Source organism: Pipistrellus hanaki (assembly GCF_964339955.1).
Source record: "Pipistrellus hanaki genome assembly, chromosome: X".
NCBI classification, from domain to species: Eukaryota; Metazoa; Chordata; class Mammalia; order Chiroptera; family Vespertilionidae; genus Pipistrellus; species Pipistrellus hanaki.
Window position 1 is genome coordinate 48,084,107 of NC_140524.1, and position 16,475 is coordinate 48,100,581.

Consider the following 16,475-nt stretch of genomic DNA (forward strand, 5'->3'; position numbering starts at 1 on the left):
ACTGGAACAGAGTAGAAATACCTACTCAGAGATAAATGGGAAAACAAAGAACAAAATCCATGAACAATCACAACGATGACCAGAAAGAAAATGAAAAATCCCCAGAAAACAGGCTGTAACAAATGGAATTATGCAAGCTAAATGGCAGAGATTTCAAGATTGCAGTTCCGAAAATACTCGATGAGATGCAAGAAAATACTGACAGGCAATTCAGCACACTCAGAAAACAAATCAATGAACAAAATTAGTATTTCTCCAAAGAAATTGACATTTTAACAATCAAGCAGAAATCCTGGAAATGAAGCAGGCAATTAAAGAAATTAAGAGTGAACTGATGAACATAGAAAGCAGAACCAACCAGTTAGAGCAAAGAACTAGTGATATTGAAGACAGGAATCAAGAATTGATGCAGAGGGAAGAAGAGAAAGACCTGAGAATAAATAAATATGAAATAGCCATAAGAAACCTCTCTGATTTCATTAAAAAAATAACATCAGAATCATAGGCATAGTGGAGGAGGAAGAGAAAGAGTATGGAATGGAGAGTCTATTAAAACAAATAGTGTATGAGAACTCCCCAAATCTATCTAAAGAATTAGCTCCTCAAATCCAAAAAGCAAACAAAACACCTAGTTATCTCAATCCAAAGAGGCCCTCTCCAAAGCACTTGGTAATGAAGCTGTCAAAAATTAGTAACAAAGAAAAAATTCTCAAAGCATCCAGGGAAAAGAAGAAAGTGACCAACAAAGGAAAACCCATCATAATTTCACCCGATTTCTCAGCAGAAACTCTACAAGCAGGAAGAGAGTGGAACCAAATATTCAAATTCCTGAAAGGGGGAAATTATCAGCCACTCATATTATATCCAGCAAAATTATCCTTTAAATGTGAAGGAGAAATAAGAACATTCCCAGACATACAGAAACTGGGGGATTTTATCACTAGAAAACCTCCATTGCAGGAAATACTCAAAGGAGTTATTTTACCTGAAATGAAGAACATAAGGTCATAACACTATCAATAGGATTGCTAAAAACTTGCAGCATAAACAGGGATAATTTTTGACAATAAAAACATACAAGGGGAAGAGGGACAGGTATGGATAGGCAAAGGATGAAGATCAGATGTATTCAAAAGGGGGGGGGGAACTATGGTATATATGCAACTTCACTTTTTATAAAACTAATAGCAATCATGCACAGAAATTCCCCAAATAAGATATATGGTTTAAAAAAAAAAAAAGAGGAAACAGCCTAAGCAGTGGTCAAGGACAACAGGGGGGTGGGGGTATGCGTGGGGAGGGGTTTGAGATAGGAATAGGGGGATGAGGACAAATATGTGATACCTTAATCAATAAAAAAAATTAAAAAGAGGAAACAGAGGAAAGATGTATGAAATACTACCAAACAAAAACAACAGATAGAAGCATAAAGGAAGAGAACCAATGGAGGCACAGAATTACCAGAAAACAAAAGATAAAATGGCTATAGAAAATTCTCATACATCAATAATTACCATAAATGTAAATGGTCTAGATTCACCACTAAAGAGACACAGAGTAGCAGAGTGGATTAAAAAAAACAAAAAAAACAAAACAAAAACTTAACCATATACTGCCTACAAGGGACCCATCTAAACAGCAGAGACAAAGGTATATTCAACGTAAAAGGGTGGAAAATGATTCTCCAAGTAAATAACATTCCCAAAAAAGCAGGTGTAGCCATACTCATATCTGATAAAAATAAATCTCAAGGTAACAAGAGCCAAAGACAGGCACTTCATAATGATAAAGGGAACACTACATTAAGAAAACATAACACTTCTTAATATATATGTGCCCAACCAGAGAACACCGAAATACATTAAACACCTACTCACAGAACTAAGTAGAGAAACAGTTCAAAACACAATTATAGTTGGAGACCTTAATACTCTATTGACAGCTCTAGACAAATCAACCAAACAAAAAGTCAATAAAGAACTAGCAACCTTAAATGAAACACTAAACTAAATAGATATAATTGACATTTACAGAACATTTCATCCCAGAACATCAGACTATACATTCTTCTCCAGTGCACATGGAACATTCTCAAAAATATACCATATGTTGGATTACAAGAAGAAGCATCAACAAATTTAAAAAGATTGCAATTATTCCAAGTATATTTTCTGACTACGATGCCATGAAATTATAAATCAACTTTTAAAAAAGAAGTAAAAAATTTAAAAACTACAAATGCATGGAGATTAAACAACATATTCCTAAAAATTCCTGGGTCAAAGGAGAAATAAAAGATGAGATCAAAAGATATATAGAGGCAAATGAGAATGATAACATATAAAAACCTCTGGGATGCAGCGAAAACTGTAATAGGAGGGAAGTTTATATCATTACAGGCCTATCTCAATAAACAAGAGAAATTCCAAGTAAACAATCTAGCATCACACCTAAAAAGACTAGAGAAAGAAGAACAAAAGCAACCCAAAGTTAGCAGAAGAAAGGAAATAACAAAAATCAGAGCAGAATTAAATGAAATAGAGAGCAAAAAGACTGTAGAAAAAAATTAATAAAACAAAGAGCTATTTCTTTGAAAAGATTATTACAATTGACCGAATCCTGGCTAGACTCACTAATGAAAAAAAGCAAAAAGACCCATATAAACAAAATCAGAAATGAGAGAGGAGAAATCACCACAGACATCACATATATACAAAGGATCATACTAGAATATTATGAAAGCCTTTATGCCATCAGATTCAATAATCTAGAATAAATGGCTAGGTTCCTAGAAATATATAACCTTTCTATGCCGAACCTGGTTTGGCTCAGTGGATAGAGTGTCGGTCTGCAGACTGAAAGGTCCCAGGTTCGATTCCGGTCAAGGGCATGTACCTTGGTTGCGGGCACATCCTTGGTAGGGTTGTGCAGGAGGCAGCTGGTCGATGTTTCTCTCTCATCAATGTTTCAAGCTCTCTGTCCCTCTACCTTCCTCTCTGTAAAAATATCAATAATATATATTTAGAAATATATATATATATATATATATATATATATATATATAGCCTTACTAGACAAAATTATGAAGAATTGGAAAATTTAAATAGACAGATCAGCAGTGAAGAAATTGAAACAACCATCAAAAACCTTCCAACCTCCCAAAAAACAAAAGTCCAGGACCAGATGGCTTCACAAATGAATTCTACCAAATATTCAAGGAAGAATTAAAGCCTATTCTTTGCAAAGTCTTCCAAAAAATTGAAGAGGCAATAATTCCTAACACAGAGGCCAATATAATCCTAATACCAAAACCTAGCAAAGGTAACACAAAAAAAGAAAACTACAAACCAATATCCCTGATAAATACAGATGTAAAAATCTTAATGAAAATACTAGCTAATCAAATACAATAGTACATCCAAAAAACAATATATCACGATTAAGTGGAATTCATTCCAGGGGCACAAGGATAGTTCAACATTAGGAAATCAATCAAGTAATACATCACATTAACAAAAGAAAGGATAAAAATCATATGATCTTGTCAAATAGAAATAGAAGGAAAGTACCTCAACTTAGTAAAGGCCATATATGATAAACTCTCAGCCAATATCATACTCAATGATGAAAAACTGAAAGCTTTTCCTTTCCCCTAAGATCAGGAACAAGACAAGGATGTCCACTCTCACTGCTCTTATTCAACACTAGAGGCCCAGTGTAGGAATTCATGCATGGGTGGGATCCAACCAGCCTGGCCCCAATCTGGATAGATTGGAGCTGGGCCTGTCAGGAGGAGGAGATGATGGTGAGAGATTGGCCAGCTATCACACCCCAAAAGGGCCAATCAGAGCCAGGCCAGCTGGGGGAAGGGGCCATTGGAGATTGGCCCGCAGGCCCTGCCCCCCATTGGGGTTGAGGGGCCAATTGGGGTTGAGAGGCCAATTGGGGGTGTGGCTGGCCATGGGGAGGGGCTGTGGGCAGTGGGTTGGCTGGCTCCATCCCCGAATGGGGTGGGGGGCTGCTGATTTGGGAGCCAGTGGCCTGGGGGAGGGGCTGCGGGTGGTTGGCTGGCCAACCCTGCCTCTAATGGGATGGGGAGCTGATCTGGGGTGGGACCAAGTGGGGGGAGGGACTGCAGGAGCTTGGCTGGCCAGTCCCACTCCCTACTGGGATAGGAGGTGCGATCAAGGGTGGGGAGACCAGGGGGAGGGGCTGCGGGCCTATTGTGGTAGGGCAGGCTGACTGGGGGCAAGGCTGGCCAGGGGGAAGGGAGGGGACGTTTGGCCAATAGCCAGCTCTTAATCAGAGTGGGAGAGTCTGATCAGGGGCAGGCCAGCAGGTGGGAGGGCCATGAGTATGGCCAGCTGGCCCCACCCCCTGATTGGCTGGTTCGCTGGCCACGATGGGCATCATAACAACCAGTCATTATTGTCTTTATGGCCATTATGATGACTGCCCCGCACCAGCCCACCCAATGGCTACAAACTCCTTTTATTTATTTATTTTTCCAATTTTGTTATTGATTAAGGTATTACATGTATCCATATCTTCCCATTGCCCCCCACCTATACTTGTCCTCATCCCCCAGTGTCTTGCATCCATTGGTTATGCTTATATGCGTGCATACAAGTCCTTTGGTTGATCTCTTCAGTCACTGGCTTTTTTTATATATAGATAGTCTGGGAGTATGTACTAGCAAGAGAAAGAAATAAAAGAATCCAAATAAAGAAGGAAGAAGTCAAACTGTCACTTTTTGTGGATGACATGATGCTGTATATAAAAAACCCTAAAGACTCAAAAAAAAAGAAAGAAAAGAAAAGAAAACTACTGGAAACAATAAACAAATGCAGTCAAGTTGCAGGATATACAATAGAATAAATGTACAAAAATCCATTGCTTTCCTATATACCAACAAAACTTCAGAAAAAGAAATGGAGAAAACAATTCCCTTTGCAATTGAATAAAAGAATAAAATACCTACGACTAAACTTAACAAAGAATGGGAAAGACCTATGTACTGAAAATTACGAAGCATTAAAAGATTGAAAAAGATGTAACAAAATGGAAAACTATCTCGTGTTTATAGATTGGAAGAATCAACATAGTCAAAATGGCCATTTTACCCAAAGCAATATACAGATTTAATGTAATCCCCATCAAAATTCCAATGTCAGTTTTAAAATAAATAGAACAAGAAATCATCAGATTTGTATGGAACCACAAAAGACCCAGAATAGCCAAAGCAATCCTGAGAAAAAGAACAAGGCTGGAGGTATCATACTGCCTGACTTCAAAATATACTACAGAGCTATGATAATCAAAACAGCATGGTATTGGCAGAGAAACAGATACACAGATCAATGGAACAGAATAGAGAGCCCAGCTATAAAACCACACATATATGGACAGATGATTTTCCACAAAGGAGCCAGAAATGTACATTGGAGTAAAGATAGTCTCTTCAATAAATGGTGCTTGGAAAACTGGAAAACCACATGCAAATGAATAAAACTGGATTGCAGTTTGTACCCAGCTACAAAAATTAATTCAAAATGGATCAAAGACTTAGACATAAGATCCGAAACTATAAGTTATATAGAAAAAAATATAGGTACCAAACTTATAGACCTGAGTCGAAGAGAATATTTTATGAACTTGACCCCAAAGGCAAAGGAGGTAAAGGCAAAAATAAATGAATGGAACTATCTCAAATTGAAGAGCTTCTGCACAGCAAAAGAAATTGACAATGAAACAAACAGGCAGCCAACCAGATGGGAGATGATATTTGCAAACAGTAGCTACGACAAAGGTTTAATTTCCAAAATATATAAGAAACTCATAAAACTCAACACCAAACAAATAAACAATCCAATCAAAAATTGGGCAGAGGACCTGAAAATACACCATACTACCATACTACCCAACAAACACATTTCTGGGTATATACCAAAAAACCTGGAAATCATTTATACGCAAAGATATATACACCCCTATGCTCATTGCAGCATTATTTATGGTGGTCCTGCAATAGAGGATTGGATAAAGAAGATGTACAATATATATACACAATGGAGTAGTACACAACCATAAGAAAGGCTGAAATAGCATCATTTACAACAACATGGATGGGCCTTGAGAACATTATGCTAAGTGAAATAAGTCAAATAGAGAAAGCTAAGAACTATATGATTTAACTCGTATGTGGAATATAAAATGGGAACTTATGTACTCAAACAGCAGTGTGGTGGTTGCCAGAGGGAGGGGGTTGGGGAAGAAAAGGTGACAGGAGAAGATTTGACTAATATGAGGTGACAGGAGAAGGCTTGACTTTGGGTGGTGAGCACATGGTCCTATACATAGATTTTGTAAATTAGTAATTCACACATGAAACCTATATGTTCATGTAGACTAATGTCACCCCAATACATTTTTTTTAAAAAAAGAATTACTTGTGGAGTTGGTTAAAAAAAAAAAAAAAAAAAACAAACAAACAAACAAAAAAAAAAAACAGAATTTTTTAGTCCTACCTCCAGACAAAGTGAAGTCAGTGTCATATAGAATGTATGTCATTATTTAGAAATATAGTTGTATAAGCTATCTTTTTATCTGTCTCATTTATGCTGTCTAGGCTGTATATTTCACTTAGGAAACTGAAAATAATGTTTTCCACTGGGTATGACTTAAGGAAATTATTTCAAACTTTTAACTCAGATAGTCCTATACTTTCTACTTTAATTTTTAATTAACTGCATATTATACCTAGCATTATATTGCCATTGGAAAATTCAAAGGGGTTGGTCCAGTGACTTTAGTAAAAGTTTACACAAAATAGTTTTTCTGATTATAATAATGATACTGTCTATTGTAAAATTTTTAGGAAATAATACATTAAAAGTTTAAGTAAGTAAATCACAAATACCTATAATCCTACAAACCAGATATCAGTCTCCTAAATAATCTCTATAGTTATGTTTACAGTAGGATGTTAGGATCTTTAAAAATCTTGGAAGTGTCAGACTTTAATGACTAACCTGAATAAAGACTGTAGAATTAGAGAGAAACCAAGATGGTGGCATAGGTAACTGCCTAACTGCAGCCTCACACAACAATTTCAAAAAATACAACTAAAATATAAAGTGGACATTATCCAGAACTACAGGAAAGTTGACTGACTGGAAATTCTACAACTAGAAGGAAAGAGAAAACCAGAAGGAAAATCAGAGGAGCTGTAAAAGCCTAAGGTACAGAGACACGGTGTGTGCGTGGGGAGAGAACAGAGCCAGAGAGGGGGGCGGCTGAGTGCCTGGCTGGCGTTCCCTAGCAGGAAGGAGATAAAAGCTCCCGACTGTGCTGAACCCCAATTCCGACTGCACAGAATTGCAGTTCTGGGCGAGACCCAGAGGCTCATACATAGGAAATCTGGGCTGTAAGGCGGAAACTCAGGGGAGCGGCGAAAGGCAGAGCCCTGGAGTTCTGCACATTGGGCACAGAGGACAGACTGTTGATTGTGCCACTGGATTGCCCTAGCAGGAAGGAGACAAAAGCTCCGGACTGTGCTGAGCCCCAGTTCCAACGTCACTGAACCCCAGTTCTAGGCCAAACCCTGGGGAACCAGGCCCATACGGCGGGAATCTGGGCTGTAAGGCGGAAACTTAGGGGAGCGGCAAAAGGCAGAGTCCCAGAGTCTCGCACATTGTGCACAGAGGATGGACTGTTGACTGTGCTGCTAGATTGCCCTAGCAGGAAGGAGACATAAGCCCCAGACTGCTCTTATCCCCACTTCCAACCCTACTTCCAACTGCACTGAACCCCAGTTCCGGGCTCACTGGGGGAGAGACTAGACTGTCTGGTAGCGGGTGAAACTCGAGGGCACCTTTCTCTCAGAGGTGCTTGCAGCGAGTACTGAAGGACACTGAGGAACACTGAGACTCAGGAACCTCATAGGGTGGGGCTGACAAATCCAAGGCTGTAGGCTCCACCCTGAAACTCTGCCCCATCCAAGCTGAGCACAGAGGCTTTTGCAATTTTCCAAGTCTAGTTGAATAAGGCTGTCTCCAGGCATAGACACAGCTGATCCTCACAACCAATTGGCCTAGAGGTCAGTTCCTCCCAGTGATACCAACAACAAGCAAGACTTAACTACAAAAGGCTGTACACACAGTCCACAAAGGGGTGCACCAAGAGTGTCCAACTCAGATAACTGGGAGGCTGACCCACTGAACCATATAGGACACCTTAACACACAAAGCCACCCTACCAACTCAGGGAAGTAGTGAAAATGCCGAGACAAGGAAACAGAACACAAACGAAAGTAATGGAGGACAACAAGTGACTGGATATAGAGTTCAAAACCACAGTTATGAAGTTTTTCAAGAATTTACTAGAAAAGGCTGATAAAATAAATGAGACCTATGAGGATATGAAAAGGGATCGACTAGAAATAAAGAATACATTGTCTGAAATAAAAAATATTATACAGAGTCCTAAAAACAGAATGGAAGATCGCAAGAATCAAGTCAAAGATTTGGAACACAAAGAGCCAGAGGACACTCCTCCACAGAAGCAAGAAGATAAGAGAATCCAGAAAGTTGAAGATAGTGTAAGAAACCTCTGGGACAACTTCAAGCGAACCAACATCAGAATTATGGGGGTCCCAGAAGAAGAGAGAGAGCAAGATACCGAAAACATACTGAAATAAATTGTGACAGAAAACTTCCCCCACCTGGTGAAAGAAATAGACTTACAAGTCCAGGAAGCACACAGAACCCCAAACAAAAGGAATCCAAAGAGGACCACTCCAAGACACCACAAAGGGGTGCACCAAGAGTGTCCACCTCAGACACATCATAATTAAAATTCCAAGAGCAAAAGACAATGAGATAATATTAAAAGCAGCAAGAGCAAAGCAGGTAGTTACCTATAAATGAGCACCCATACGATTGTCAGCTGATTTCTCAACAGAAACCATGCAGGCCAGACTGGAATGGCAAGAAATATTCAGGATGATGAATAACAAGAACCTACAGCCAAAAATACTCTACCCAGAAAAGCTATCATTCAGAATCGAAGGCCAGATAAAGAGCTTTACAAATAAATAAAAAAAGCTAAAGGAGTTCATCACCGCCAAACCAGAATTATATGAATTGCTGAAGGGGGTTCTTTAGGAAGAGGAAGAAAATAAAGATAAAAATTATGAACAACAAATATGTAACTATCAACAAGTGAATCTAAAAACCAAGGGAATTAAAAAACCTGATGAACAATATTAACTGTTGAATATAATAGAATCAGAGGTATAGAAGGGGAGTGAACTGACTATTCTCGGGGAAAGGGAGTGGGGGGTGCGGGAGGAGACTGAAGATAAACTGTGCACCTATGGATGAGGACAACTGGGTGTGTGGAAAGGGCAGAGGGTGGGATGGGAACCTGGTGGAGGAAACAATGGAGGGAAAAAATATGAGGAACATTTGTAATAATATGAACAATAAAGATTTATTTTTTAAAAAGACTGTAGCCGAAACCGGATTGGCTCAGTGGATAGAGCGTAGGTCTGCGGACTGAAAGGTCCCAGGTTCGATTCCAGTCAAGGGCAAGGGGGTGTGCAAGAGGCAGCTGGTTGATGATTCTCTCTCATCGATGTTTCTAGCTCTCTATCCCTCTCTCTTCCTCTCTGTAAAAAAATCAATAAAATTTATTTTAAAAAATTTTAAAAAATTTAAAAAAGACTGTAGAATTAGTCATATTATTAGTGATTTAGGCATAAATATAATAGTAATCTTTTCTATACTTCTGCTATATTTTAAACATTATTTTATTAAAATTAATTCACAGAAAACATTACTTTAGTGCTCTTACTAAATTACCAACTGAAATATTTGCATTGTGCCTAGAATAGGAATACAAAAGGGATTTATGAATGTGTACCTGTCAAAATCAATGTTCATGAGAATGGTGTTTTCAAACCTTTTGTCTTATTATTTTTAACATTATTTAAATTTAATTTTTTAAATAGAAAACTGATTTTAATGATTACAGGAGATGTCAAGGATATGAAACAAGTGTTAAATTACCCTGTATATCCAGCATAGAGACAGTATCTCATAGTGGTTAAAAGTAAGGGCTTTGCAGTCATGCTGCCTATACTCGTTATCTATCATTTACTTTCTAACTGTGGCTTTTGGCATATCTTTTAAACTCTCAATACCTCATTTTCCTTATCTTTAAAATGAGAGTAATAATAATGATGATGATACCTCATTAGTTTGTTACAAGAATTAAGTAGCTTACTACATATAAAAGAGCTTGGAACAGTGCCTGGCACTTATTAAACACTCAACATATGTTAGCTATTAATGGTCCTTTAAATGTTTCTAGGCATGAATATCACTTCTAATAACAATGTTGAATAAGTTACTAATAAAGCTTATTACATTGGAAACTGATTAATTTGGAAAAGATGGAATAACATGTGATAAAACTACTTTCTGTCACAGTATGGTCTGATAGCCTGCTATAGAAATGAATAATTGACACAAATTAAAGGAAGAAGCTCCTGTTTATATTTTAAAAGCCCTAGTTGATTATTTGTTCATTAAATATTTACTTAACATTAAAAGCAAAAACTTTGAAATATTTTCTTCCTTTGACAATGAAAGGGGAAAATTGATCCAATATCAAATGCAATAATATAATTAGTATTTTGAGTTGAGATTGTACAGTGAGCCTTTAAAAAACAAATATAGCAGAAATTGTTTCGTTATTTCAATATTACTTATCCTATAAAATTGTTGTGATGCTATTTTCTACAATATATGTGAGCTTGCTAAATTGTGAAAAGTTATGTAAAAATATCATTATTGTGTGGCACATGGTGCCAGCACCCACAGATACTTGATGATGAGGCTTATGAGAGCTCACTAGTGGGCTGGTGAGAGGGAAATAAACTGACACCAGTAGAGCTAACCTGGAAGAAGGGTATTCAGAATTCCCAAACATAGTGTCCGAGATAGCAACCAGAACTGCTATTCTTGCATCCTCATCTGTTAGGCAAGAACATGGCCAGGGAGTGTTATGGGATGTGAGCAGTGTTACACAGTAAGAAAATTGAATAGTAGAGGTGTAAGGGAGACCCACTTAGGGTTTATTAGGATCCTGGCCCATAGGTGGGGGTATAGGAGGCAGGGTCCAGTCCTTGAGGACTGGGGTAGTTGGCAGCTAGATGAGGGTTTAGAATAGAATAGTGCTCAAAGTCACAGCTGGAAAAGAGAAAATGAACCAGGCACTGCATCAGAGACTTTCTCTGTCACAGTACAGATAATAAAAAAAAAATGCCTGTACTTCAGTGGACACACTGGATACTGGATTTAGGGAAAGCAGATTAATTCTAAATCCCTGCGCCGAAAGGAGCTCTGGCCTCTCATTTGTGAAAGGCAGAGCAGCACGGGCAGTGGGAAGCTACACCTGTAGGCTAAATGTCTTCAATAACTAGAGCTGGCATGTAGTCAAGAGTCAATGAATACTGAATTAAACATGATTTAATTCATACAAATGTTATGTTAAAAAGTAGTTACCTTGGAAGGTTATATACATTGATGTAAATTATGCTATCAATGCTCAAAATATATTGGAATTGTCTTTAGATGTACCACCAAAAAATGGGTATCACTCAGTCTGATTACAAATCAGATTTGTCTCCAAGTAATTTCTAGATACATCTATATATCACATCTACTTTCAAAATATGAAAATTTTTACTATGAGGATATTCAAAAGCATGTGCTACAGGCCCCAAGGCAATTCTAAAAGAGTAGTTTCCAAAGTAGTTTGAGCAATAACAAGAGCATTGGAATAACTGGATAGCTTTCCAAAGTGACTGCTTCGAAGGTGATGCCCCTTGTTGGAATGTATATGTTTGAGTGTATTTGTTAAACAAGTCATTCACAATAATTTATAGTAACACGCTATGTATCTGAAGCATATTATAAATTGGACTTCTTCAAATCCAAGTTATGCTGACATAAAATAACATAGATTCATACTAAGCTAAATTGGAGTAAAAGTATAATTGGCACTTTAGCAAAAAAAAATTGTATTAAGTCAACTGTAAAAATAATCTGTAATCACAAAATAATAAATTATGACATTTGTTGATATTGTATTTTGATAAACAAAACTCATCAATATTTTGTCAATAACTAAATATTTCTAAAAATTAAAAGAGAAAAATGCTGTGAATTTAAAAAAATATTCTAAATAAAATGGAAATAAAGATTGTATGACAAACCTAGACCCAACATCATACTGAATGGGTAAAAACTAGAATCATTTCCCCTAAGAACATGAACAATACAGGCATGCCCACTTTCACCACTCCTCTTAGATATACTACTGGAAGTGCTAGCCATAGCAATCAGACAAGAAGAAGAAATAAAAGGCATCCAAATTGGAAAAGAAGAAGTAAAACTGTCACTATTCATAGATTACATGATTATATACACTGAAAACCTAAACACTCAATCAAAAAAACAATAGATTTAATAAATGAATTCAACAATGTAGCAAGATACAAAATTAACACCCATAAATCTATGGCTTTTTTATACACCAATAATGAATTTACAGGAAGAGAAACAATAAAAACACTCCCATTTTCCATTGTACAAAAAAAAAATAAGATACTTAGGAACAAACTTAAGTAAGGAGGTAAAAGATTTGTACTCAGAAAACTACAGGATATTAAAAGAGAGAGAGAGAGAGAGAGAGAGAGAGAGAGAGAGAGAGAGAGAGAGAGAGAGAGAGAGAGAAAGACAAACAAATGGAAGAATATACAGTGTTCATTGTTAGGTAGAATCAACATCATTAAAATATTCATACTACCCAAAGCAATCTATAGATTTAATAGATTCCCCATTAAAATATCAATGGCATATTTCACAGACCTAGGAAAAAAAAAACTCTCCAAAAGTTCAAATATGGAATAAAAAAAAGACCCCAAATAGCCACAGCAATCTTGAGAAAGAAGAACAAAGTTGGAGGGATCACAATAATAGGTATCAAGCTATATTACAAAGCCACTGTTCTCAAAACTGCCTGGGACTGGCACAAGAACAGACATATAGATCAACAGAATAGAATCGAGAACCCAGATATCAACCCAAATCACTATGCTCAATTAATATTTGACAAAGGAGACAAGAGCATACAATGGAGTCAAGACAGTCTCTTCAATAAATGGTTTAGGGAAAATTGGACAGATACATGCAAAAAAAAAAAAAAATGAAACTGGACCACAAACTTACACCATACACCGTACACAAAAATAAACTCAAAGTGGGTGAAGAAGTTAAAAGTAAGGTGGGAAACCATAAAAATCTTAGAAGAATCCATAGCAGCAAAATATCAGACATATGTCATACTAATATCTTTACTGATACAGCTCCTAGGGCAATGGTAACTAAGGAGAAAAGAAACAAATGGGACTACATCAAAATAAAAAACTTCTGCACAGCAAAAGAAACCATCAACAAAACAACAAGAAAGCCCACTGCATGGGAGAACGTATTTGCTAATGTTATATCCAGCAAGGGTTAAATCTCCAACATTTATAGGGAACTTAACAAAAGGAAGATAAACAATCCAATCAAAAAATGGGCAAAGAACCTAAATAGACACTTTTCAAAAGTGGACATTTAGAAAGCCAAGAGACATATGAAAACATGCTCAAAGTCACTAATCATCCAAGAGATGCAAATCAAAACCACAATGAGATACCATCTCCCACCTGTCACAATGGCCAACATCAACAAATCAACAAACAACAAGTGTTGGCGAGGTTGCGGAGAAAAAGGAACCCTCGTGCACTGCTGGAGGGAATGCAGACTGGTGCAGCCACTGTGGAGAACAGTATGGAGTTTCCTCAAAATATTAAAAATGGAACTCCCATTTGACCCAGTAATCCGACTAATAGGAATATATCTGTCCAATTTTTTTGCATGTATCTGTCCAATTGATCCCAAGAAATCAAAAACACCAATCAGAAAGGACATAGGCACCTCTATGTTCCTAGCAGCACAATTTACAATAGCCAAGATTTGGAAACAGCCTAAATGCCCATCAGCAGATGAGTGGATTAAAAAAAAAAAAAAAAACTAAAAAAAAACAAAACACAACAACAGTGGTATATCTACACAATGGAATACTATGCTGCTGTTAAAAGGAAGGAACTTCTATCATTTGCAACAGCATGGATGGACCTGGAGAGCATTATGCTAAGCAAAATAAGTCAGTAAGAGAAATATAAATATCACATGATCTCACTCATTTGTGGAATACAGTGAACTACATAAGCTGATTTTTAAAAAAATAGATCCAGAGACAGAGAAGTATCTAGCAGACCTTCAAACTTCAGAGGGAAGGTAGAAGAGGGTGGGGGTGGAGAGTAAGAGATCAACCAAAAGACTTGTATGCATGCATACTAGTATAAGTATAACTAATATGCTCAGACACTAGAGGGGTGGGGATATGTGCTGGGGGGTAGGGTGGTCAATGGGGGAAAAGGATACATATGTAACACTATATGTAATATTTTAAACAATAAAGAATAAAAAAGTAAATAAATATTGTACCAGCTTTTGTAGAAGCTTAACAGATTATGAATAATTTACTAACATTTATTAAAAATATGTTAAAGTTCATTTGATGCAATCAGATAACATTGGAAAAAACTAAAGCAATATGCCTTTTTATTAACTAGGTAGTGTTATTTGTAGGGCTATCTGTAATTTGTAAATTTAATACACATTAAGTTCATCTTGAGCCTGGAAATCAAAGCCCTTCATGATTTTCTGCCCTTCACTTCTATAATTCTCTTACACGTAATCTGTATTCTGTTAAAAACTGAACTGCTTATTAAATATACCCTATAATCTTCTGCTCTTGTACCTTAAAATACATTCTTCCTTTTTCCTAGACTACTCAGGTACTATAGTGTAGGGATAAAAATGTGTTCTAAAGCCACAAAGCTTATGTTTGGGAATCTGGCATTGCCATTGAAATAGTCTAAGAATAAATTTAAGAAAAACTTAAGTAGGAGTTTCATTGAAAACAAAGTATATTGTTAAACCTTTTATTTGAGATTTGGTTATTAATAAAATACATTTCTAAGTCTTTTATTTTTATTCTCTCACTCTCCTTCGCTAGGCCAATTCCATGGCAGCATATTTTAAACAAAATCTTTGATTTTCCCACAACAACCTGAGCCCTTATGGCCTTCATGGATAGAGGTATGATTGGGGTCCTCTCTTTGTACCAGTCACAATGAACTAAAGAGAAAACCAGATCATTACCAAAACTTAGCGGCTAAACAAGATCAACCAGGATAGCTCCAGATCCATGATATTGAAGCAATATCAATAACCTGCTTGTGAGGGCTGGGGTCTTGTTTCCAATTTATTTGACTCCATTCAAATTGTCAATAAGGGTGGCTTTTTTACTTGAACTAATTGGAGAGAAGTCTAGATAAAATTAGTGAAAACTGATTTTTAAACTATTCAGAAAGTAGTGTTATTTTATTAATTTAACTCTGTATAGTAAATAAAATCAGAATAACAAAGAATCACCAAATAGTATTCTTTGGGAACTTGTTTAATAGGTAAACCCATACACCTTCATAAAATACTATTTATAGCTGAATGATTTCAAAGTAGTCAAAATCCATTTATTCTCCTAAAAAAATTTGGCATTCCTTTTGCAACTTTATATCCATAATGCCTTATTTAGCGATACCTGTATTAAAATTCTTCTGAAAATGCAAAAGTAAACAATCTCTGCCTATGTCTGAATTAAATTATAATGTATGGGCTAATTGTTTCCCCCCTTTTTACATTTTTTTGACAACTATACACATCAATAATTCCATACTCATTAAAAATAATTCATTTTGACTTTATTTTTACAAAACTAAGAATGATTTCTTTTTTTAGGTCTCTAACTTTCACTGCCACCCAATGATGTACCAAGTCATGAAGAACTTTGGGAACTTAGCATAGTTGCATTACAAATTTAAAATATATTTAATGGAAGATGATTTTTTTGAAAGTATATGGAATTTTTCACAAACTTAAACCAATGAGCCTCTTTTAACTTAATATTTCCCATCTATTTATTCTTTATTTTAGCTAAACTTAACACACTTGTCAGTAACTTTTTCCTGTCTTTCTGTCTCATTCTCATACTCTACCTCTATCTAAAAAAAAGAAGTGAGACAGATAATTTACCTTCAGTACTTTGAAAAATTTCCCTCAAGTCAATGGGCCTGTTTTCTTCGTTTGTTTAGGAAAAAGTCTCTGTCCTGAATCCTTTTCACAACAGAAAACTCTTAGGAGAAACGACCCTTACCTCTGATCAAATACCGTTCTCTCCCCTCACTCAAATTTCATTTTTTGATAGATTTTCTCACCTGATGACAGCGACGTATT

At 36.5% G+C, this 16,475-nt stretch overlaps 1 protein-coding gene across 1 annotated transcript in view; it reads right to left on the reverse strand.

Moving 5' to 3' along the window:
* DNAAF6 (dynein axonemal assembly factor 6) overlaps positions 1-16,475 on the reverse strand; it is an 85,796-nt gene that overhangs the window by 68,536 nt on the left and 785 nt on the right. The window lies entirely within an intron of this gene.